General features: G+C 40.7%; 5 non-coding genes and 3 pseudogenes across 5 annotated transcripts; 7 read left to right on the forward strand and 1 right to left on the reverse strand.

Moving 5' to 3' along the window:
* Positions 1 to 6,092: 6,092 nt before the first annotated feature.
* LOC135016475 (U1 spliceosomal RNA) lies at positions 6,093 to 6,271 on the reverse strand (annotated as a pseudogene).
* A 911-nt stretch (positions 6,272 to 7,182) lies between these two features.
* On the forward strand, positions 7,183 to 7,346 carry LOC135016258 (U1 spliceosomal RNA). The gene has a single exon (XR_010214393.1). It is a non-coding gene; the product is annotated as a U1 spliceosomal RNA (small nuclear RNA).
* A 152-nt stretch (positions 7,347 to 7,498) lies between these two features.
* On the forward strand, positions 7,499 to 7,662 carry LOC135016407 (U1 spliceosomal RNA). The gene has a single exon (XR_010214535.1). It is a non-coding gene; the product is annotated as a U1 spliceosomal RNA (small nuclear RNA).
* Positions 7,663 to 10,086: 2,424 nt separating this feature from the next.
* Positions 10,087 to 10,250, forward strand: LOC135016350 (U1 spliceosomal RNA). The gene has a single exon (XR_010214483.1). It is a non-coding gene; the product is annotated as a U1 spliceosomal RNA (small nuclear RNA).
* Positions 10,251 to 10,402: 152 nt separating this feature from the next.
* Positions 10,403 to 10,538, forward strand: LOC135016409 (U1 spliceosomal RNA; annotated as a pseudogene).
* Positions 10,539 to 11,236: 698 nt separating this feature from the next.
* Positions 11,237 to 11,400, forward strand: LOC135016222 (U1 spliceosomal RNA). The gene has a single exon (XR_010214357.1). It is a non-coding gene; the product is annotated as a U1 spliceosomal RNA (small nuclear RNA).
* Positions 11,401 to 14,802: 3,402 nt separating this feature from the next.
* Positions 14,803 to 14,981, forward strand: LOC135016467 (U1 spliceosomal RNA; annotated as a pseudogene).
* An 8,227-nt stretch (positions 14,982 to 23,208) lies between these two features.
* On the forward strand, positions 23,209 to 23,371 carry LOC135016334 (U1 spliceosomal RNA). Its single transcript, XR_010214467.1, has one exon. It is a non-coding gene; the product is annotated as a U1 spliceosomal RNA (small nuclear RNA).

The following is a 23,371-nucleotide window of genomic DNA, read 5'->3' on the forward strand; positions in this document are numbered from 1 at the left end:
AATCCAATTGAGTGATTAAACAGCTCTTCATTTTCTGGCTTTATTTTTATGCTAACGAATTTGTTCTCTGAAAAGTGTCCACAAAGCCAAGTATCTGATTAACATATTTGTAGGGATGGTTTTTCACCTATTACTAAATTAAACTTGCTTCATTGGAAAGGCAGCAAGATGCATCCTCATTTCAATATCTACTGAAATAATACAGGTTGACACCAGGAAACATTAACGCCACTGCATCCTTGCTGCTTTCTCATGTGGAAGTCTGTTTAATGTGAAAACAAGGTGATATCTAATTAGCACACAGGTAAGGAATTAAGAAAATCTTTATTTAAGGGTGAAGATGTTTCTCACAAAATCGTTGCCCCAATGCATCATTGAAATTCAAGCTGGAAAGATGATTTTAATATATCACTTGTACATTTTGTATTGCTCTTCTGGTGACAATGTAGTTTGTTTTTGTCAATTACCATTTTAATAATCGGGTAAAGAAAATTAATAGGATTTTTGAAAGAAAACAATACTGTCAATATACTATTAAAACAAATTAAAATGGTAAAAGTTATTGTACTTTAAGTAAAAATAAAAGCTAAAATATCAATCCCAGTTTTGGATTACTTTAATGAACAAAAAAAAAATGCATATAGCAAAGGATAGTTTCAATCTGCCTACCTCTGGGTTATGGGCCCAGCATGCTTCCATTGCAGTACTCTGCTGCACATGTAAGTGCAAGAGATCCTGAAGCACTCACTCATCATGCGAAAGTACCAATGTGTTTCTTCATTGGTTGCTGGAAGAAACATCTTACAAAAACTCTCCAGATTATTGACTTTTTAAAGTTTTTCTAGGAAACGTTCTAGATGAATGCTTATTAGTCTTTGTCAGTATGTACTTTTCGCAAAGTGTCTCTGTGGCGCAATCGGTTAGTGTGTTCAGCTATTAATCAAAAGGTTGGTGGTTCAATCCCATCCAGGGACGTAATTGACCTTGTGATCAGATTTTGGTAATATTTAAGTAGACAAGTCAAAATTGCAAACCCCCTCTTATGGTGTAGGGTACCTGGCCTTCTCTGATGTAATCAGAGTTAGATTTGATTAAGTGATTTTATAAAAAAACAGCTAGGAAGCACAATTTAGCAGTGGGTTGCAGAGAAAAAGAAAAATGCTGGCAGAAAAATCCAATTAAGTGATTAAACAGCTCTTCATTTTCTGGCTTTATTTTTATGATTACAAATTTGTTCTCTGAAAAGTGTCCACAAAGCCAAGTATCTGATTAACATATTTGTAGGGATGGTTTTTCACCTATTACTAAATTAAACTTGCTTCATTGGAAAGGCAGCAAGATGCATCCTCATTTCAATATCTACTGAAATAATACAGGTTGATACCAGGAAACATTAACGCCACTGCATCCTTGCTGCTTTCTCATGTGGAAGTCTGTTTAATGTGAAAACAAGGTGATATCTAATTAGCACACAGGTAAGGAATTAAGAAAATCTTTATTTAAGGGTGAAGATGTTTCTCACAAAATCGTTGCCCCAATGCATCATTGAAATTCAAGCTGGAAAGATGATTTTAATATATCACTTGTACATTTTGTATTGCTCTTATGGTGACAATGTAGTTTGTATTTGTCAATTACCATTTTAATAATAGGGTAAAGAAAATTAAGTGGATTTTTGAAAGAAAACAATACTGTCAATATACTATTAAAACAAATTAAAATGGTAAAAGTTATTGTACTTTAAGTAAAAATAAAAGCTAAAATATCAATCCCAGTTTTGGATTACTTTAATGAACAAAAAAAAAAATTCATATAGCAAAGGATAGTTTCAATCTGCCTACCTCTGGGTTATGGGCCCAGCATGCTTCCATTGCAGTACTCTGCTGCACATGTAAGTGCAAGAGATCCTGAAGCACTCACTCATCATGCGAAAGTACCAATGTGTTTCTTCATTGGTTGCTGGAAGAAACATCTTACAAAAACTCTCCAGATTATTGACTTTTTAAAGTTTTTCTAGGAAACGTTCTAGATGAATGCTTATTAGTCTTTGTCAGTATGTACTTTTCGCAAAGTGTCTCTGTGGCGCAATCGGTTAGTGTGTTCAGCTATTAATCAAAAGGTTGGTGGTTCAATCCCATCCAGGGACGTAATTGACCTTGTGATCAGATTTTGGTAATATTTAAGTAGACAAGTCAAAATTGCAAACCCCCTCTTATGGTGTAGGGTACCTGGCCTTCTCTGATGTAATCAGAGTTAGATTTGATTAAGTGATTTTATAAAAAAACAGCTAGGAAGCACAATTTAGCAGTGGGTTGCAGAGAAAAAGAAAAATGCTGGCAGAAAAATCCAATTAAGTGATTAAACAGCTCTTCATTTTCTGGCTTTATTTTTATGATTACAAATTTGTTCTCTGAAAAGTGTCCACAAAGCCAAGTATCTGATTAACATCTTTGTAGGGATGGTTTTTCACCTATTACTAAATTAAACTTGCTTCATTGGAAAGGCAGCAAGATGCATCCTCATTTCAATATCTACGGAAATAATACAGGTTGACACCAGGAAACATTAACGCCACTGCATCTTTGCTGTTTTCTCATGTGGAAGTCTGTTTAATGTGAAAACAAGGTGATATCTAATTAGCACACAGGTAAGGAATTAAGAAAATCTTTATTTAAGGGTGAAGATGTTTCTCACAAAATCGTTGCCCCAATGCATCATTGAAATTCAAGCTGGAAAGATGATTTTAATATATCACTTGTACATTTTGTATTGCTCTTCTGGTGACAATGTAGTTTGTTTTTGTCAATTACCATTTTAATAATCGGGTAAAGAAAATTAAGTGGATTTTTGAAAGAAAACAATACTGTCAATATACTCTTAAAACAAATTAAAATGGTAAAAGTTATTGTACTTTAAGTAAAAATAAAAGAGCAAAAATATCATTCCCAGTTTTGGATTACTTTAATTAACAAAAAAAAATGCATATAGCAGAGGATAGTTTCAATCTGCCTACCTCTGGGTTATGGACCCAGCATGCTTCCATTACAGTACTCTGCTGCACATGTAAGTGCAAGAGGTCCTGAAGCACTCACTTATCATGGGAAAGTACCAATGTGTTTCTTCATTGGTTGATGGAAGAAACATCTTACAAAAACTCTCCACATTATTGACTTTTTAAAATGTTTCTAGGAATCGTTCTAGATGAATGCTTATTAGCCTTTGTCAGTATGTACTTTTGCAAAGTGTAGCTGTGGCGCAATCAGTTAGTGTGTAAGGCTATTAACCAAAAGGTTGGTTGTTCAATCCCACCCAGGGACTTAATTGACCTTGTTATCAGATTTTGGTGATCTTTAAGTAGACAAGTCAAAATTTCAAACCCCCTGTTATGGTGTAGGGTACCTGGCCTTCTCTGATGTAATCAGAGTTAGATTTGATTCAGTGATTTTATAAAAACAGCTAGGAAGCACAATTTGGCAGTGGGTTGCAGAGAAAAAGAAATATGCTGGCAGAAAAATCCAATTGAGTGATTAAACAGCTCTTCATTTTCTGGCTTTATTTTTATACTAACTAATTTGTTCTCTGAAAAGTGTCCACAAAGCCAAGTATCTGATTAACATATTTGTAGGGATGGTTTTTCACCTATTACTAAATTAAACTTGCTTCATTGGAAAGGCAGCAAGATGCATCCTCATTTCAATATCTACTGAAATAATACAGGTTGATACCAGGAAACATTAACGCCACTGCATCCTTGCTGCTTTCTCATGTGGAAGTCTGTTTAATGTGAAAACAAGGTGATATCTAATTAGCACACAGGTAAGGAATTAAGAAAATCTTTATTTAAGGGTGAAGATGTTTCTCACAAAATCGTTGCCCCAATGCATCATTGAAATTCAAGCTGGAAAGATGATTTTAATATATCACTTGTACATTTTGTATTGCTCTTATGGTGACAATGTAGTTTGTATTTGTCAATTACCATTTTAATAATAGGGTAAAGAAAATTAAGTGGATTTTTGAAAGAAAACAATACTGTCAATATACTATTAAAACAAATTAAAATGGTAAAAGTTATTGTACTTTAAGTAAAAATAAAAGCTAAAATATCAATCCCAGTTTTGGATTACATTAATGAACAAAAAAAAAAATTCATATAGCAAAGGATAGTTTCAATCTGCCTACCTCTGGGTTATGGGCCCAGCATGCTTCCATTGCAGTACTCTGCTGCACATGTAAGTGCAAGAGATCCTGAAGCACTCACTCATCATGCGAAAGTACCAATGTGTTTCTTCATTGGTTGCTGGAAGAAACATCTTACAAAAACTCTCCAGATTATTGACTTTTTAAAGTTTTTCTAGGAAACGTTCTAGATGAATGCTTATTAGTCTTTGTCAGTATGTGCTTTTTGCAAAGTGTCGCTGTGGCGCAATCAGTTAGTGTGTAAGGCTGTTAACCAAAAGGTTGGTGGTTCAATCCCACCCAGGGACTTAATTGACCTTGTTATCAGATTTTGGTGATATTTAAGTAGACAAGTCAAAATTGCAAACCCCCTCTTATGGTATAGGGTACCTGGCCTTCTCTGATGTAATCAGAGTTAGATTTGATTAAGTGATTTTATAAAAAAACAGCTAGGAAGCACAATTTAGCAGTGGGTTGCAGAGAAAAAGAAAAATGCTGGCAGAAAAATCCAATTGAGTGATTAAACAGCTCTTCATTTTCTGGCTTTATTTTTATGATTACAAATTTGTTCTCTGAAAAGTGTCCACAAAGCCAAGTATCTGATTAACATCTTTGTAGGGATGGTTTTTCACCTATTACTAAATTAAACTTGCTTCATTGGAAAGGCAGCAAGATGCATCCTCATTTCAATATCTACGGAAATAATACAGGTTGACACCAGGAAACATTAACGCCACTGCATCTTTGCTGTTTTCTCATGTGGAAGTCTGTTTAATGTGAAAACAAGGTGATATCTAATTAGCACACAGGTAAGGAATTAAGAAAATCTTTATTTAAGGGTGAAGATGTTTCTCACAAAATCGTTGCCCCAATGCATCATTGAAATTCAAGCTGGAAAGATGATTTTAATATATCACTTGTACATTTTGTATTGCTCTTCTGGTGACAATGTAGTTTGTTTTTGTCAATTACCATTTTAATAATCGGGTAAAGAAAATTAATTGGATTTTTGAAAGAAAACAATACTGTCAATATACTATTAAAACAAATTAAAATGGTAAAAGTTATTGTACTTTAAGTAAAAATAAAAGAGCAAAAATATCAATCCCAGTTTTGGATTACTTTAATTAACAAAAAAAAATGCATATAGCAGAGGATAGTTTCAATCTGCCTACCTCTGGGTTATGGACCCAGCATGCTTCCATTACAGTACTCTGCTGCACATGTAAGTGCAAAAGATCCTGAAGCACTCACTCATCATGGGAAAGTACCAATGTGTTTCTTCATTGGTTGATGGAAGAAACATCTTACAAAAACTCTCCACATTATTGACTTTTTAAAATGTTTCTAGGAATCGTTCTAGATGAATGCTTATTAGCCTTTGTCAGTATGTACTTCTGCAAAGTGTCGCTGTGGCGCAATCAGTTAGTGTGTAAGGCTGTTAACCAAAAGGTTGGTGGTTCAATCCCACCCAGGGACTTAATTGACCTTGTTATCAGATTTTGGTGATCTTTAAGTAGACAAGTCAAAATTTCAAACCCCCTGTTATGGTGTAGGGTACCTGGCCTTCTCTGATGTAATCAGAGTTAGATTTGATTCAGTGATTTTATAAAAACAGCTAGGAAGCACAATTTAGCAGTGGGTTGCAGAGAAAAAGAAATATGCTGGCAGAAAAATCCAATTGAGTGATTAAACAGCTCTTCATTTTCTGGCTTTATTTTTATGCTAACAAATTTGTGCTCTGAAAAGTGTCCACAAAGCCAAGTATCTGATTAACACCTTTGTAGGGATGGTTTTTCACCTATTATTAAATTAAACTTGCTTCATTGGAAAGGCAGCAAGTGATGTCATCCAAGCAGTGGGTCAAAGTTGGCTTCAAACCTCGTCTGCTTATGAAAAGAGAAAAGGGGTATGCAGGGCATGGCGGCCTTTTGCGGTGCTTGGATGACCCCTAGTTCGCATTAAATAATGCAGTCGAGTTTCCCACATTTGGGGAAATCACAGGGGTCAGCATACCCAGAATGCAATGAATGAACTGCACCCTGGGAGAACAGTCTTCATGACCATGGTATCTCCTATGCAAAATAAGTATGATTTGGGATAGGGCTGGGGAGGGCCGCTGCTCAGGCACATCTCTGTCAAGTAAAGGAGATTCAACTGAGGCAGCACAAGGGAACTCTCATCTGGGGACAACAACTGCAGGGAGAACACATATTTTCAGATGAACATGGGAGGGCAGAAGGCTGCCTAATACTGAAGCACCCTCAAACAACAAACCAAATGCAACAACTAGTGCAAGTATTCCTGGGGGAAGGCCTGCAGCAGATGGATTTGCATATGGCGATGTCATCCAAGCAGTGGGTCAAAGTTGGCTTCAACCCTCGTCTGCATATGAAAAGAGAAAAGGGGCGTGCAGGGCATGGCGGCCTTTTGCGGCACTTGGATGACCCCTAGTTCGCATTAAACACCTCCACCCTCCGTCGGTGTGGGGCTCATGTTGGCTATGCCCCAGCCCCTGAAGGATTCAAGCTGATTTCTTGCAGCAGCTGGGCACTGTAACAGCTCCAGAGCTGCTCTGTAAGGCAAGTAAAAGGGTGTGGGCCCTGCAGCACTACCTGGAGGGGGGAGGTGTTTAATGCGAACTAGGGGTCATCCAAGCACTGCAAAAGGCCGCCATGCCCTGCATGCCCCTTTTCTCTTTTCATATGCAGATGAGGGATCCAGTCAACTTTGGCCCACTGCTTGGATAACATCACCGTATGCAAATCCGTCTTCTGCAGACCTTCCCCCAGGAATGCTTGTACTAGTTGTTGCATTTGGTTTGTTGTTTGGGGTGCTTCAGTATTAGGCAGCCTTCTGCTCTCCCATGTTCATCTGAAAATATGTGTTCTCCCTGCAGTTGTTGTCTCCAGATGAGAGTTCCCTTGTGCTGCCTCAGTTGAATCTCCTTAACTTGACAGAGATGTGCCTGAGCAGCGGCCCTCCCCAGCCCTATCCCAAATCATACTTATTTTGCATAGGAGATACCATGGTCATGAAGATTGTTCTCCCAGGGTGAGGTTCATTCATTGCATTCTGGGTATGCTGACCCCTGTGATTTCCCCAAATGTGGGAAACTCGACTGCATTATTTGTGGTAGTGGGGGACTGTGTTTGTGCTTTCCTCTGGTCAGCTCTGGTAAAAGTCAGATTTCTTTGTCTCAGATCTTCCTCTAGCCTTGTTCTTTTTTCGAGAGTTTCCTTGTGCTGCCTCAGTTGGATCTCCTTCACTTGACAGGGGGGTGCCCGAGCAGCGACCCTCCCCAGCTCAAGCCCAACTCCTACTTACCTGCCAAGTGAGATACTATGATCAGGAAGGTGCTTCTCCCAGGGCAAGGCTCACCCATTGCACTCTGGGTGTGCTGCTCCTACGATTTCCCCAAATGTGGGACACTTGACTGCATAATTTGTGTTTCCTCTGGTCGGCTACTCGTATAATTCAGATCTCTTTGTCTCAAGTCTCTCTCCAGCCTAGTTTGCTGTCTGTTTCCACTTCTCTTTTCTTGAGCCCCTGCCTTCTATGCCCTTGTGCACTCTCCTGACTTCTCCTGTCTGCTTACTTTGTGCCTTCCAACGCACAATGCAAACTACAGGTAGTGCTGCAGGGCCAACACCCTTTTACTTGCCTTACAGAGCAGCTCTGGAGCTGTTACAGTGCCCAGCTGCTGCAAGAAATCAGCTTGAATGCTTCAGGGGCTGGGGCATAGCCAACATGAGCAGCAAGATGCAGCACTGGACTATTAGTAATGTACTGTTGTATGCTGAGCACCACAATGCAGCACAAGACAATGAGCAGTGATACTGAGCACTGATGAGGATACTACTGAGAACTGACACTGAGCAGGAGAGACACACTACTAGTATTACTGAGCAGCAATAAGTAACCACTGATACTGGGCACTGATATTGAGATTTCCACTGAGAGAACATAGCCACGTCCTCTCCGCTCTCTCTTCAATGCACGAGTAAAAATGGCGGCAACGCGCAGCTCTTTATATGGAATCCGAATCTCGCGAGAATCCGACAGCGGGATGATGACATTTTCCCTTGTTCAGGTTTTCCGAGTCAGGCGGGAACAACCGAGCCTGCCTCGGACCAGTGTAAACCACGTGGAGTTCGTAGGGAATTCGGTTCTCGGAGAACCGAACCCGCTCCTCTATATATACTATATTACTATGTTACTGTAGTATACAGAACACCACAATGCAATGAGCAGTGATAGTGAGCACTGATGAGGATACTAGAACTGACACTGAGCAGCAAGATGCAGCACTGGACTATTAGTAATGTACTGTAGTATGCTGAGCACCACAATGCAGCACAAGACAATGAGCAGTGATACTGAGCACTGATGAGGATACTACTGAGAACTGACACTGAGCAGGAGAGACACACTACTAGTATTACTGAGCAGCAATAAGTAACCACTGATACTGAGCACTGATATTGAGATTTCCACTGAGAGAACATAGCCACGTCCTCTCCGCTCTCTCTTCAATGCACGAGTAAAAATGGCAGCAACGCGCAGCTCTTTATATGGAATCCGAATCTCGCAAGAATCCGACAGCGGGATGATGACATTTTCCCTTGTTCAGGTTTTCCGAGTCAGGCGGGAACAACCGAGCCTGCCTCGGACCAGTGTAAACCACGTGGAGTTCGTGGGGAATTCGGTTCTCGGAGAACCGAACCCGCTCCTCTCTACCTTATACCCATCAATTTTTTTATTTTCAATCTAAGCCCCTGCAGTTTTCTGTAAGCATCTGCTTCGCTATGATGATCAACAAGTCACAAGGGCAAACACTCAGGGCTTGAGGCGTAGATCTTAGGACCAGCTGCTACAAGCATGGCAGAGGTGTCACTATCACTGGTGACACCCAGAGAGGTGGCGAGGGAGATTGTAATGCAGTGCGCGCAGATAAACAGCGCAATGGTAAAAAGGAGGCATGGTTTCATAGGTAGGGGCGTGGCCTGGTGGCCTGAATCTACATTTTGTTGCTCCGGGTGTCCCGGGGGTTGGGGGCTGCACCCGGGGACTAGTGTGTGAGCTGTGCTGGCTCCTGCACAGTGACAGGGCATGGCCACCCAGCATGACGCCTCCCTTCTTGACCATGCTGTAATTGCAGTCGCACTGCAGTTCAGCGTGATCATAAAAAATGGTGTAGGCTCCTGCTGGTGCAGGCTGTAGAGAAAAGCTGCTGTGACCACGCCCCCTGTGTCTCCTCCGTTGCAGACCCCATTTTGAAGCCTTGCCCCCGGACTAAGAGAAAAGTATGCCCTTGCGCACTATCCTGACTTCTCCTCCCGTCTGCTTAATTTGTGCCTTCCAACGCACAATGCGAACAACAGGTGGTGCTGCAGGGCCCACACCCTTTTTCTTGCCTTACAGAACAGCTCTGGAGCTGTTACAGTGCCCAGCTGCTGCAAGAAATCAGCTTGAATGCTTCAGGGGATGGGGCATGGCCAACATGAGCCCCACACCAAAGGAGGGTGGGGGTGTTTAATGCGAACTAGGGGTCATCCAAGCACTGCAAAAGGCCGCCATGCCCTGCATGCCCCTTTTCTCTTTTCATATGCAGATGAGGGTTCCAGTCAACTTTGGCCCACTGCTTGGATAACATCACCGTATGCAAATCCGTCTGCTGCAGACCTTCCCCCAGGAGTGCTTGTAGTAGTTGTTGCATATGGTTTGATATTTGATGGTGCTTCAGTATTAGGCAGCCTTCCGCCCTCCCATGTTCATCTGAAAAGATGTGGTCTCCCTGCAGTTGTTGTCCCCAGATGAGAGTTCCCTTGTGCTGCTTCAGTTGAATCTCCTTTACTTGACAGAGATGTGCCTGAGCAGCGGCCCTCACCAGCCCTATCCCAAATCATACTTATTTTGCATAGGAGATACCATGGTCATGAAGATTGTTCTCCCAGGGTGAGGTTCATTCATTGCATTCTGGGTATGCTGACCCCTGTGATTTTCCCAAATGTGGGAAACTCGACTGCATTATTTGTGGTAGTGGGGGACTGTGTTTGTGCTTTCCTCTGGTCAGCTCTGGTAAAAGTCAGATTTCTTTGTCTCAGATCTTCCTCTAGCCTTGTTCTTCTTTCGAGAGTTCCCTGGTGCTGCCTCAGTTGGATCTCCTTCACTTCACAGGGGGGAACCCGAGCAGCGACCCTCCCCAGCTCTAGCCCAACTCCTACTTACCTGCCAGGTGAGATACTATGATCATGAAGGTGCTTCTCCCAGGGCAAGGCTCAACCATTGCACTCTGGGTGTGCTGCTCCTGCGATTTCCCCAAATGTGGGAAACTTGACTGCATAATTTGTGTTTCCCCTCGTCGGCTCTCGTATAATTCAGATCTCTTTGTCTCAGGTCTCTCTACAGCCTAGTTTGCTGTCTGTTTCCACTTCTCTTTTCTTGAGCCGCTCCCTTCTATGCCCTTGCGCACTATCCTGACTTCTCCCGTCTGCTTACTTCGTGCCTTCCAACGCACAATGCGAACTACAGGTAGTGCTGCAGGGCCCACACCCTTTTACTTGCCTTACAGAGTAGCTCTGGAGCAGTTACAGTGCCCAGCTGCTGCAAGAAATCAGCTTGAATGCTTCAGGGGCTGGGGCATAGCCAACATGAGCCCCACACCGAAGGAGGGTGGAGGTGTGTAATGCGAACTAGGGGTCATCCAAGCGCTGCAAAAGGCCGCCATGCCCTGCACGCCCCTTTTCTCTTTTCATATGCAGACGAGGGTTGAAGCCAACTTTGACCCACTGCTTGGATGACATCACCACATGCAAATCCATCTGCTGCAGGCCTTCCCCCAGGAATGCTTGCACTAGTTGTTGCATTTGGTTTGTTGTTTGGGGGTGCTTCAGCATTAGGCAGCCTTCTGCCCTCACATGTTCATCTGAAAATATGTGTTCTCCCTGCAGTTGTTGTCCCCAGATGAGAGTTCCCTTGTGCTGCCTCAGTTGAATCTCCTTTACTTGACAGAGAAGTGCCTGAGCAGCGGCCCTCCCCAGCCCTATCCCAAATCATACTTATTTTGCATAGGCGATACCATGGTCATGAAGATTTTTCTCCCAGGGTGAGGTTCATTCATTGCATTCTGGGTATGCTGACCCCTGTGATTTCCCCAAATGTGGGAAACTCGACTGCATTATTTGTGGTAGTGGGGGACTGTGTTTGTGCTTTCCTCTGGTCAGCTCTGGAAAAAGTCTGATTTCTTTGTCTCAGATCTTCCTCTAGCCTTGTTCTTCTTTCGAGAGTTCCCTTGTGCTGCCTCAGTTGGATCTCTTTCACTTGACAGGGGGGTGCCCGAACAGCGGCATATGTTGAAGATACAATTTGTGAATTGCATTTAACACTATCTCCCTTTCCTGGGGAGAAGATGGTAGGGCCGATTTGAAAAACCGGCGAGGAGGCACCTCTTCGAATTTCAGCTTGTAACCCTGAGAAACAATTTCTATTGCCTAGGGATCCACCTGCGAATGAACCCAGATGTGGCTGAAAACTCGAAGACGTGCCCCCAACTGGGCGGACTCCTTTAGCGGAGCCCCAGCGTCATGCGGTGGATTTTGTAGAGGCCGGGGAGGACTTCTGTTCCTGGGAACTAGCTGTGTTGTGCAGCTTCTTCCCTCTGCCCTTACCTCTGGCAAGAAAGGACGCACCTCGTACTTTCTTGTTTCTCTGTGATCGAAAGGACTGCATTTGATAATGTGGTGCTTTCTTAGGCTGTGAGGGAATATAAGGCAAAAAATTTGATTTACCAGCTGTAGCTGTGGAGACTAGGTCCGAGAGACCTTCCCCAAACAATTCCTCACCCCTGTAAGGTAAAACCTCCATATGCCTTTTTGAGTCGGCATCACCTGTCCATTGCCGGGTCCATAGGACTCGTCTAGCAGAAATCGACATAGCGTTTATTCTAGAACCCAGTAGACTAATGTCACTTTGAGCATCTCTCATATATAGGACAGCATCTTTTATATGCCCTATGGTCAATAACATAGCATCCTTATCTAGGGTCTCAATCTCTGCTGATAAGGTATCTGTCCATGCTGCCACTGCGCTACAACCCCGGCCGACGCAATTACCGGTCTGAGTAAGGTACCAGAATGTGTGTAAATGGACTTTAGGGTAACCTCCTGCTTGCGGTCAGCAGGGTCCCTGATGGTAGCCGTATCCTGGGATGGCAGCGCTACCTTTTTGGATAAGCGTGTCAATGCTTTATCCACCCTAGGGGAGGATTCCCACCGTATCCTGTCCATTGGCGGGAAAGGATACGCCATAAGAATCCTTTTGGGAATCTGCAGCTTTTTGTCTGGAGATTCCCAAGCTTTTTCACATAATTCGTTCAACTCATGTGAGGGGGGAAAGGTTATCTCAGGTTTCTTTCCCTTATACATGTGTACCCTCGTGTCAGGGACAGGGGACTCTGTGATGTGCAAAACATCTTTTATTGCAATAATCATATATCGAATACATTTAGCCAATTTTGGCTGTAACTTTGCATCATCGTAGTCGACACTATGTCGGTATCTGTGTCAACTATTTGGGATAGTGGGCACTTTTGAGACCCCGAAGGTCCCTGCGACATAGGGACAGGCATGGGTTGACTCCCTGACTGTTCCCTAGCTTCAGCTTTGTCTAATCTCTTGTGTAATAAGTTTACATTAGCACTTAAAACATTCCACATATCCATCCAGTCAGGTGTCGGCGTTGTCGATGGAGACACCACATTAATTTGCTCCTGCTCCTCTCTAGGAGAGCCTTCTACCTCAGACATGTCGACACACGTGTACCGACACACCATACACTCAGGGAATCCTCTTATCTGAGGACAGTTCCCCAACAAGGCCCTTTGGAGAGACAGAGAGAGAGAGTATGCCAGCACACACCCCAGCGCTATATGACCCAGGAAAAAAACACAATAATTTTATGTTTACCCAGTAGCGCTGTATTTCCATATATATATGCGCCTAATTATGTGCCCCCCTCTTCTTTAAGACCCTCTTTCTACCGTGGTATAAGCAGGGGAGAGTCCGTGGAGCTTCCCCTCAGCGGTGCTGTGGAGAAAATGGCGCTGGTGAGTGCTGAGGGAGAAGCCCCACCCCCTCAGCGATGGGCTTCTGTCCCGCTCAAATATAGTAAAAAAATGGCGGGGGCTCTTATATATATATATACAGTGCCTAGCTGCATATATATTTATTTTGCCAAAGAGTGGTCTATATTGCTGCCCAGGGCGTCCCCCCTGCGCCCTTCTCCCTTACACTGACTGCCGTGTGTGAGGTGTATTGGAGCAATGGAGCACAGCTTTACTGCTGTGCGTTACCTCAGTGAAGATCATGAAGTCTTCCGCCGCCTCTGAAGTCTTCTTTTCTTCTCATACTCACCCGGCTTCTATCTTCCGGCTCTGCGAGGGGGACGGCGGCGCGGCTCTGGGACGGACGGCGAGGGTGAGACCTGCGTACCGATCCCTCTGGAGCTAATGCTGTACAGTAGCCTAAGAAGCAGAGCCTATCAACTCACAGAAGTAGGTGTGCATCTCTCCCCTCCGCCCCTCGATGCAGGGAGTCTGTTGCCAGCAGGCTCCCTGAAAATAAAAAAATCTAACAAATATACTTTCTGTCAGGAAACTCAGGAGAGCTCCCTGAAAAGCACCCAGTCTCCTCTGGGCACAGTAGTAAACTGAGGTCTGGAGGAGGGGCATAAAGGGAGGAGCCAGTGCACACCCAGATCTAAAGTCTTTCTTAAAGTGCCCATGTCTCCTGCGGAGCCCGTCTATCCCCCATGGTCCTTACGGAGTCCCCAGCATCCTCTAGGACGTAAGAGAAAAATTATGCTGGCAGAAAAATCCAATTGAGTGATTAAACAGCTCCAGAGCTGCTCTGTAAGGCAAGTAAAAGGGTGTGGGCCCTGCAGCACTACCTGTAGTTTGCATTGTGCATTGGAAGCCTAGTTTGCTGTCTGTTTCCACTTCTTTTTTCTTGAGCCCCTCCCGTCTATACCCTTGTGCACTATCCTAACTTCTCCTCCCGTCTGCTTACTTTGTGCCTTCCAATGCACAATGCAAACTACAGGTAGTGCTGCAGGGCCCACACCCTTTTACTTGCCTTACAGAGCAGCTCTGGAGCTGTTACAGTGCCCAGCTGCTGCAAGAAATCAGCTTGAATCCTTCAGGGGCTGGGGCATAGCCAACATGAGCCCCACACCGACGGAGGGTGGAGGTGTTTAATGCGAACTAGGGGTCATCCAAGTGCCGCAAAAGGCCGCCATGCCCTGCACGCCCCTTTTCTCTTTTCATATGCAGACGAGGGTTGAAGCCAACTTTGACCCACTGCTTGGATGACATCGCCATATGCAAATCCATCTGCTGCAGGCCTTCCCCCAGGAATACTTGCACTAGTTGTTGCATTTGGTTTGTTGTTTGAGGGTGCTTCAGTATTAGGCAGCCTTCTGCCCTCCCATGTTCATCTGAAAATATGTGTTCTCCCTGCAGTTGTTGTCCCCAGATGAGAGTTCCCTTGTGCTGCCTCAGTTGAATCTCCTTTACTTGACAGAGATGTGCCTGAGCAGCGGCCCTCCCCAGCCCTATCCCAAATCATACTTATTTTGCATAGGAGATACCATGGTCATGAAGACTGTTCTCCCAGGGTGCGGTTCATTCATTGCATTCTGGGTATGCTGACCCCTGTGATTTCCCCAAATGTGGGAAACTCGACTGCATTATTTAATGCGAACTAGGGGTCATCCAAGCACCGCAAAAGGCCGCCATGCCCTGCATACCCCTTTTCTCTTTTCATAAGCAGACGAGGTTTGAAGCCAACTTTGACCCACTGCTTGGATGACATCACTTGCTGCCTTTCCAATGAAGCAAGTTTAATTTAATAATAGGTGAAAAACCATCCCTACAAAGGTGTTAATCAGATACTTGGCTTTGTGGACACTTTTCAGAGCACAAATTTGTTAGCATAAAAATAAAGCCAGAAAATGAAGAGCTGTTTAATCACTCAATTGGATTTTTCTGCCAGCATATTTCTTTTTCTCTGCAACCCACTGCTAAATTGTGCTTCCTAGCTGTTTTTATAAAATCACTGAATCAAATCTAACTCTGATTACATCAGAGAAGGCCAGGTACCCTACACCATAACAGGGGGTTTGAAATTTTGACTTGTCTACTTAAAGATCACCAAAATCTGATAACAAGGTCAATTAAGTCCCTGGGTGGGATTGAACCACCAACCTTTTGGTTAACAGCCTTACACACTAACTGATTGCGCCACAGCGACACTTTGCAGAAGTACATACTGACAAAGGCTAATAAGCATTCATCTAGAACGATTCCTAGAAACATTTTAAAAAGTCAATAATGTGGAGAGTTTTTGTAAGATGTTTCTTCCATCAACCAATGAAGAAACACATTGGTACTTTCCCATGATGAGTGAGTGCTTCAGGATCTTTTGCACTTACATGTGCAGCAGAGTACTGTAATGGAAGCATGCTGGGTCCATAACCCAGAGGTAGGCAGATTGAAACTATCCTCTGCTATATGCATTTTTTTTTGTTAATTAAAGTAATCCAAAACTGGGATTGATATTTTTGCTCTTTTATTTTTACTTAAAGTACAATAACTTTTACCATTTTAATTTGTTTTAATAGTATATTGACAGTATTGTTTTCTTTCAAAAATCCAATTAATTTTCTTTACCCGATTATTAAAATGGTAATTGACAAAAACAAACTACATTGTCACCAGAAGAGCAATACAAAATGTACAAGTGATATATTAAAATCATCTTTCCAGCTTGAATTTCAATGATGCATTGGGGCAACGATTTTGTGAGAAACATCTTCACCCTTAAATAAAGATTTTCTTAATTCCTTACCTGTGTGCTAATTAGATATCACCTTGTTTTCACATTAAACAGACTTCCACATGAGAAAACAGCAAAGATGCAGTGGCGTTAATGTTTCCTGGTGTCAACCTGTATTATTTCCGTAGATATTGAAATGAGGATGCATCTTGCTGCCTTTCCAATGAAGCAAGTTTAATTTAGTAATAGGTGAAAAACCATCCCTACAAAGATGTTAATCAGATACTTGGCTTTGTGGACACTTTTCAGAGAACAAATTTGTAATCATAAAAATAAAGCCAGAAAATGAAGAGCTGTTTAATCACTCAATTGGATTTTTCTGCCAGCATTTTTCTTTTTCTCTGCAACCCACTGCTAAATTGTGCTTCCTAGCTGTTTTTTTATAAAATCACTTAATCAAATCTAACTCTGATTACATCAGAGAAGGCCAGGTACCCTATACCATAAGAGGGGGTTTGCAATTTTGACTTGTCTACTTAAATATCACCAAAATCTGATAACAAGGTCAATTAAGTCCCTGGGTGGGATTGAACCACCAACCTTTTGGTTAACAGCCTTACACACTAACTGATTGCGCCACAGCGACACTTTGCAAAAAGCACATACTGACAAAGACTAATAAGCATTCATCTAGAACGTTTCCTAGAAAAACTTTAAAAAGTCAATAATCTGGAGAGTTTTTGTAAGATGTTTCTTCCAGCAACCAATGAAGAAACACATTGGTACTTTCGCATGATGAGTGAGTGCTTCAGGATCTCTTGCACTTACATGTGCAGCAGAGTACTGCAATGGAAGCATGCTGGGCCCATAACCCAGAGGTAGGCAGATTGAAACTATCCTTTGCTATATGAATTTTTTTTTTTGTTCATTAAAGTAATCCAAAACTGGGATTGATATTTTAGCTTTTATTTTTACTTAAAGTACAATAACTTTTACCATTTTAATTTGTTTTAATAGTATATTGACAGTATTGTTTTCTTTCAAAAATCCACTTAATTTTCTTTACCCTATTATTAAAATGGTAATTGACAAAAACAAACTACATTGTCACCATAAGAGCAATACAAAATGTACAAGTGATATATTAAAATCATCTTTCCAGCTTGAATTTCAATGATGCATTGGGGCAACGATTTTGTGAGAAACATCTTCACCCTTAAATAAAGATTTTCTTAATTCCTTACCTGTGTGCTAATTAGATATCACCTTGTTTTCACATTAAACAGACTTCCACATGAGAAAGCAGCAAGGATGCAGTGGCGTTAATGTTTCCTGGTATCAACCTGTATTATTTCAGTAGATATTGAAATGAGGATGCATCTTGCTGCCTTTCCAATGAAGCAAGTTTAATTTAGTAATAGGTGAAAAACCATCCCTACAAATATGTTAATCAGATACTTGGCTTTGTGGACACTTTTCAGAGAACAAATTAGTTAGTATAAAAATAAAGCCAGAAAATGAAGAGCTGTTTAATCACTCAATTGGATTTTTCTGCCAGCATATTTCTTTTTCTCTGCAACCCACTGCCAAATTGTGCTTCCTAGCTGTTTTTATAAAATCACTGAATCAAATCTAACTCTGATTACATCAGAGAAGGCCAGGTACCCTACACCATAACAGGGGGTTTGAAATTTTGACTTGTCTACTTAAAGATCACCAAAATCTGATAACAAGGTCAATTAAGTCCCTGGGTGGGATTGAACAACCAACCTTTTGGTTAATAGCCTTACACACTAACTGATTGCGCCACAGCTACACTTTGCAAAAGTACATACTGACAAAGGCTAATAAGCATTCATCTAGAACGATTCCTAGAAACATTTTAAAAAGTCAATAATGTGGAGAGTTTTTGTAAGATGTTTCTTCCATCAACCAATGAAGAAACACATTGGTACTTTCCCATGATAAGTGAGTGCTTCAGGACCTCTTGCACTTACATGTGCAGCAGAGTACTGTAATGGAAGCATGCTGGGTCCATAACCCAGAGGTAGGCAGATTGAAACTATCCTCTGCTATATGCATTTTTTTTTGTTAATTAAAGTAATCCAAAACTGGGATTGATATTTTTACTCTTTTATTTTTACTTAAAGTACAATAACTTTTACCATTTTAATTTGTTTTAAGAGTATATTGACAGTATTGTTTTCTTTCAAAAATCCACTTAATTTTCTTTACCCGATTATTAAAATGGTAATTGACAAAAACAAACTACATTGTCACCAGAAGAGCAATACAAAATGTACAAGTGATATATTAAAATCATCTTTCCAGCTTGAATTTCAATGATGCATTGGGGCAACGATTTTGTGAGAAACATCTTCACCCTTAAATAAAGATTTTCTTAATTCCTTACCTGTGTGCTAATTAGATATCACCTTGTTTTCACATTAAACAGACTTCCACATGAGAAAACAGCAAAGATGCAGTGGCGTTAATGTTTCCTGGTGTCAACCTGTATTATTTCCGTAGATATTGAAATGAGGATGCATCTTGCTGCCTTTCCAATGAAGCAAGTTTAATTTAGTAATAGGTGAAAAACCATCCCTACAAAGATGTTAATCAGATACTTGGCTTTGTGGACACTTTTCAGAGAACAAATTTGTAATCATAAAAATAAAGCCAGAAAATGAAGAGCTGTTTAATCACTTAATTGGATTTTTCTGCCAGCATTTTTCTTTTTCTCTGCAACCCACTGCTAAATTGTGCTTCCTAGCTGTTTTTTTTATAAAATCACTTAATCAAATCTAACTCTGATTACATCAGAGAAGGCCAGGTACCCTACACCATAAGAGGGGGTTTGCAATTTTGACTTGTCTACTTAAATATTACCAAAATCTGATCACAAGGTCAATTACGTCCCTGGATGGGATTGAACCACCAACCTTTTGATTAATAGCTGAACACACTAACCGATTGCGCCACAGAGACACTTTGCGAAAAGTACATACTGACAAAGACTAATAAGCATTCATCTAGAACGTTTCCTAGAAAAACTTTAAAAAGTCAATAATCTGGAGAGTTTTTGTAAGATGTTTCTTCCAGCAACCAATGAAGAAACACATTGGTACTTTCGCATGATGAGTGAGTGCTTCAGGATCTCTTGCACTTACATGTGCAGCAGAGTACTGCAATGGAAGCATGCTGGGCCCATAACCCAGAGGTAGGCAGATTGAAACTATCCTTTGCTATATGCATTTTTTTTTTGTTCATTAAAGTAATCCAAAACTGGGATTGATATTTTAGCTTTTATTTTTACTTAAAGTACAATAACTTTTACCATTTTAATTTGTTTTAATAGTATATTGACAGTATTGTTTTCTTTCAAAAATCCTATTAATTTTCTTTACCCGATTATTAAAATGGTAATTGACAAAAACAAACTACATTGTCACCAGAAGAGCAATACAAAATGTACAAGTGATATATTAAAATCATCTTTCCAGCTTGAATTTCAATGATGCATTGGGGCAACGATTTTGTGAGAAACATCTTCACCCTTAAATAAAGATTTTCTTAATTCCTTACCTGTGTGCTAATTAGATATCACCTTGTTTTCACATTAAACAGACTTCCACATGAGAAAGCAGCAAGGATGCAGTGGCGTTAATGTTTCCTGGTGTCAACCTGTATTATTTCAGTAGATATTGAAATGAGGATGCATCTTGCTGCCTTTCCAATGAAGCAAGTTTAATTTAGTAATAGGTGAAAAACCATCCCTACAAATATGTTTATCAGATACTTGGCTTTGTGGACACTTTTCAGAGAACAAATTCGTTAGCATAAAAATAAAGCCAGAAAATGAAGAGCTGTTTAATCACTCAATTGGATTTTTCTGCCAGCATATTTCTTTTTCTCTGCAACCCACTGCTAAATTGTGCTTCCTAGCTGTTTTTTTTATAAAATCACTGATTCAAATCTAACTCTGATTACATCAGAGTAGGCCAGGTACCCTACACCATAAGAAGGGGGTTTGAAATTTTGACTTGTCTACTTAAAGATCACCAAAATCTGATAACAAGGTCAATTACATCCCTGCGTGGGATTGAACCACCAACCCTGTGATTAATAACCAAACACACCAACAGATTGCGCCACAGAGACACTTTACAAACGTACATACTGACAAAGGCTAATAAGCATTCATCTAGAACGTTTCCTAGAAAAACTTTAAAAAGTCAATAATCTGGAGAGTTTTTGTAAGATGTTTCTTCCATCAACCAACGAAGAAACACATTGGTACTTTCCCATGATGAGTGAGTGCTTCAGGATCTCTTGCACTTACATGTGCAGCAGAGTACTGCAATGGAAAAATGCTGGGCCCATAACCCAGAGGTAGGCAGATTGAAACTATCCTCTGCTATATGCATTTTTTTTTGTTAATTAAAGTAATCCAAAACTGGGATTGATATTTTTGCTCTTTTATTTTTACTTAAAGTGCAATAACTTTTACCTTTTTAATTTGTTTTAATAGTATATTGACAGTATTGTTTTCTTTCAAAAATCCACTTAATTTTCTTTACCCTATTATTAAAATGGTAATTGACAAAAACAAACTACATTGTCACCAGAAGAGCAATACAAAATGTACAAGTGATATATTAAAATCATCTTTCCAGCTTGAATTTCAATGATGCATTGGGGTAACGATTTTGTGAGAAACACCTTCACCCTTGAATAAAGATTTTCTTAATTCCTTACCTGTGTGCTAATTAGATATCACCTTGTTTTCACATTAAACAGACTTCAACATGCGAAAGCAGCAAGGATGCAGTGGCGTTAATGTTTCCTGGTGTCAACCTGTATTATTTCAGTAGACATTGAAATGAGGATGCATCTTGCTGCCTTTCCAATGAAGCAAGTTTAATTTAGTAATAGGTGAAAAACCATCCCTACAAAGGTGTTAATCAGAGACTTGGCTTTGTGGACACTTTTCAGAGAACAAATTTGTTAGCATAAAAATAAAGCCAGAAAATGAAGAGCTGTTTAATCACTCAATTGGATTTTTTTGCCAGCATATTTCTTTTTCTCTGCAACCCACTGCTAAATTGTGCTTCCTAGCTGTTTTTATAAAATCACTGAATCAAATCTAACTCTGATTACATCAGAGAAGGCCAGGTACCCTACACCATAACAGGGGGTTTGAAATTTTGACTCGTCTACTTAAAGATCACCAAAATCTGATAACAAGGTCAATTACGTCCCTGGGTGGGATTGAACCACCAACCTTTTGGTTAATAACCATACACACTAACTGATTGCGCCACAGCGACACTTTGCAAAAGTACTTACTGACAAAGGCTAATAAGCATTCATCTAGAACGCTTCCTAGAAACATTTTAAAAAGTCAATAATGTGGAGAGTTTTTGTAAGATGTTTCTTCCATCAACCAATGAAGAAACACATTGGTACTTTCCCATGATAAGTGAGTGCTTCAGGACCTCTTGCACTTACATGTGCAGCAGAGTACTGTAATGGAAGCATGCTGGGTCCATAACCCAGAGGTAGGCAGATTGAAACTATCCTCTGCTATATGCATTTTTTTTTGTTAATTAAAGTAATCCAAAACTGGGATTGATATTTTTGCTCTTTTATTTTTACTTAAAGTACAATAACTTTTACCATTTTAATTTGTTTTAATAGTATATTGACAGTATTGTTTTCTTTCAAAAATCCAATTAATTTTCTTTACCCGATTATTAAAATGGTAATTGACAAAAACAAACTACATTGTCACCAGAAGAGCAATACAAAATGTACAAGTGATATATTAAAATCATCTTTCCAGCTTGAATTTCAATGATGCATTGGGGCAACGATTTTGTGAGAAACATCTTCACCCTTAAATAAAGATTTTCTTAATTCCTTACCTGTGTGCTAATTAGATATCACCTTGTTTTCACATTAAACAGACTTCCACATGAGAAAGCAGCAAGTTTGCAGTGGCGTTAATGTTTCCTGGTGTCAACCTGTATTATTTCTGTAGATATTGAAATGAGGATGCATCTTGCTGCCTTTCCAATGAAGCAAGTTTAATTTAGTAATAGGTGAAAAACCATCCCTACAAAGGTGTTAATCAGAGACTTGGCTTTGTGGACACTTTTCACAGAACAAATTTGTTAGCATAAAAATAAAGCCAGAAAATGAAGAGCTGTTTAATCACTCAATTGGATTTTTTTGCCAGCATATTTCTTTTTCTCTGCAACCCACTGCTAAATTGTGCTTCCTAGCTGTTTTTTATAAAATCACTGAATCAAATCTAACTCTGATTACATCAGAGAAGGCCAGGTACCCTACACCATAAGAGGGGGTTTGAAATTTTTACTTGTCTACATAAAGATCACCAAAATCTGATAACAAGGTCAATTACGTCCCTGGGTGGGATTGAACCACCAACTTTTTGGTTAATAGCCTTACACACTAACTGATTGCGCCACAGCGACACTTTGCAAAAGCATATACTGAAAAAGGCTAATAAGCATTCATCTAGAACGTTTCCTAGAAACATTTTAAAAAGTCAATAATGTGGAGAGTTTTTGTAAGATGTTTCTTCCATCAACCAATGAAGAAACACATTGGTACTTTCCCATGATGAGTGAGTGCTTCAGGATCTCTTGCACTTACATGTGCAGCAGAGTACTGTAATGGAAGCATGCTGGGTCCATAACCCAGAGGTAGGCAGATTGAAACTATCCTCTGCTATATGCATTTTTTTTGTTAATTAAAGTAATCCAAAACTGGGATTGACATTTTTGCTCTTTTATTTTTACTTAAAGTACAATAACTTTTACCATTTTAATTTGTTTTAATAGTATATTGACAGTATTGTTTTCTTTCAAAAATTCACTTAATTTTCTTTTCTGTGTGCTAATTAGATAGCACCTTGTTTTCACATTAAATAGACTTCCACATGAGAAAGCAGCAAGGATGCAGTGGCGTTAATGTTTCCTGGTGGTAGTGGGGGACTGTGTTTGTGCTTTCCTCTGGTCAGCTCTGGTAAAAGTCAGATTTCTTTGTCTCAGATCTTCCTCTAGCCTTGTTCTTCTTTCGAGAGTTCCCTTGTGCTGCCTCAGTTGGATCTCCTTCACTTGACAGGGGCGTACCCGAGCAGCGACCCTCCCCAGCACTAGCCCAACTCCTACTTACCTGCCAGGTGAGATACTATGATCATGAAGGTGCTTCTCCCAGGGCAAGGCTCACCCATTGCACTCTGGGTGTGCTGCTCCTGCGATTTCCCCAAATGTGGGAAACTTGACTGCATAATTTGTGTTTCCCCTGGTCGGCTCTCGTATAATTCAGAT

The sequence above is a fragment of the Pseudophryne corroboree genome, unplaced genomic scaffold, assembly GCF_028390025.1.
Source record: "Pseudophryne corroboree isolate aPseCor3 unplaced genomic scaffold, aPseCor3.hap2 scaffold_299, whole genome shotgun sequence".
In the NCBI taxonomy this organism is placed as follows: Eukaryota; Metazoa; Chordata; class Amphibia; order Anura; family Myobatrachidae; genus Pseudophryne; species Pseudophryne corroboree.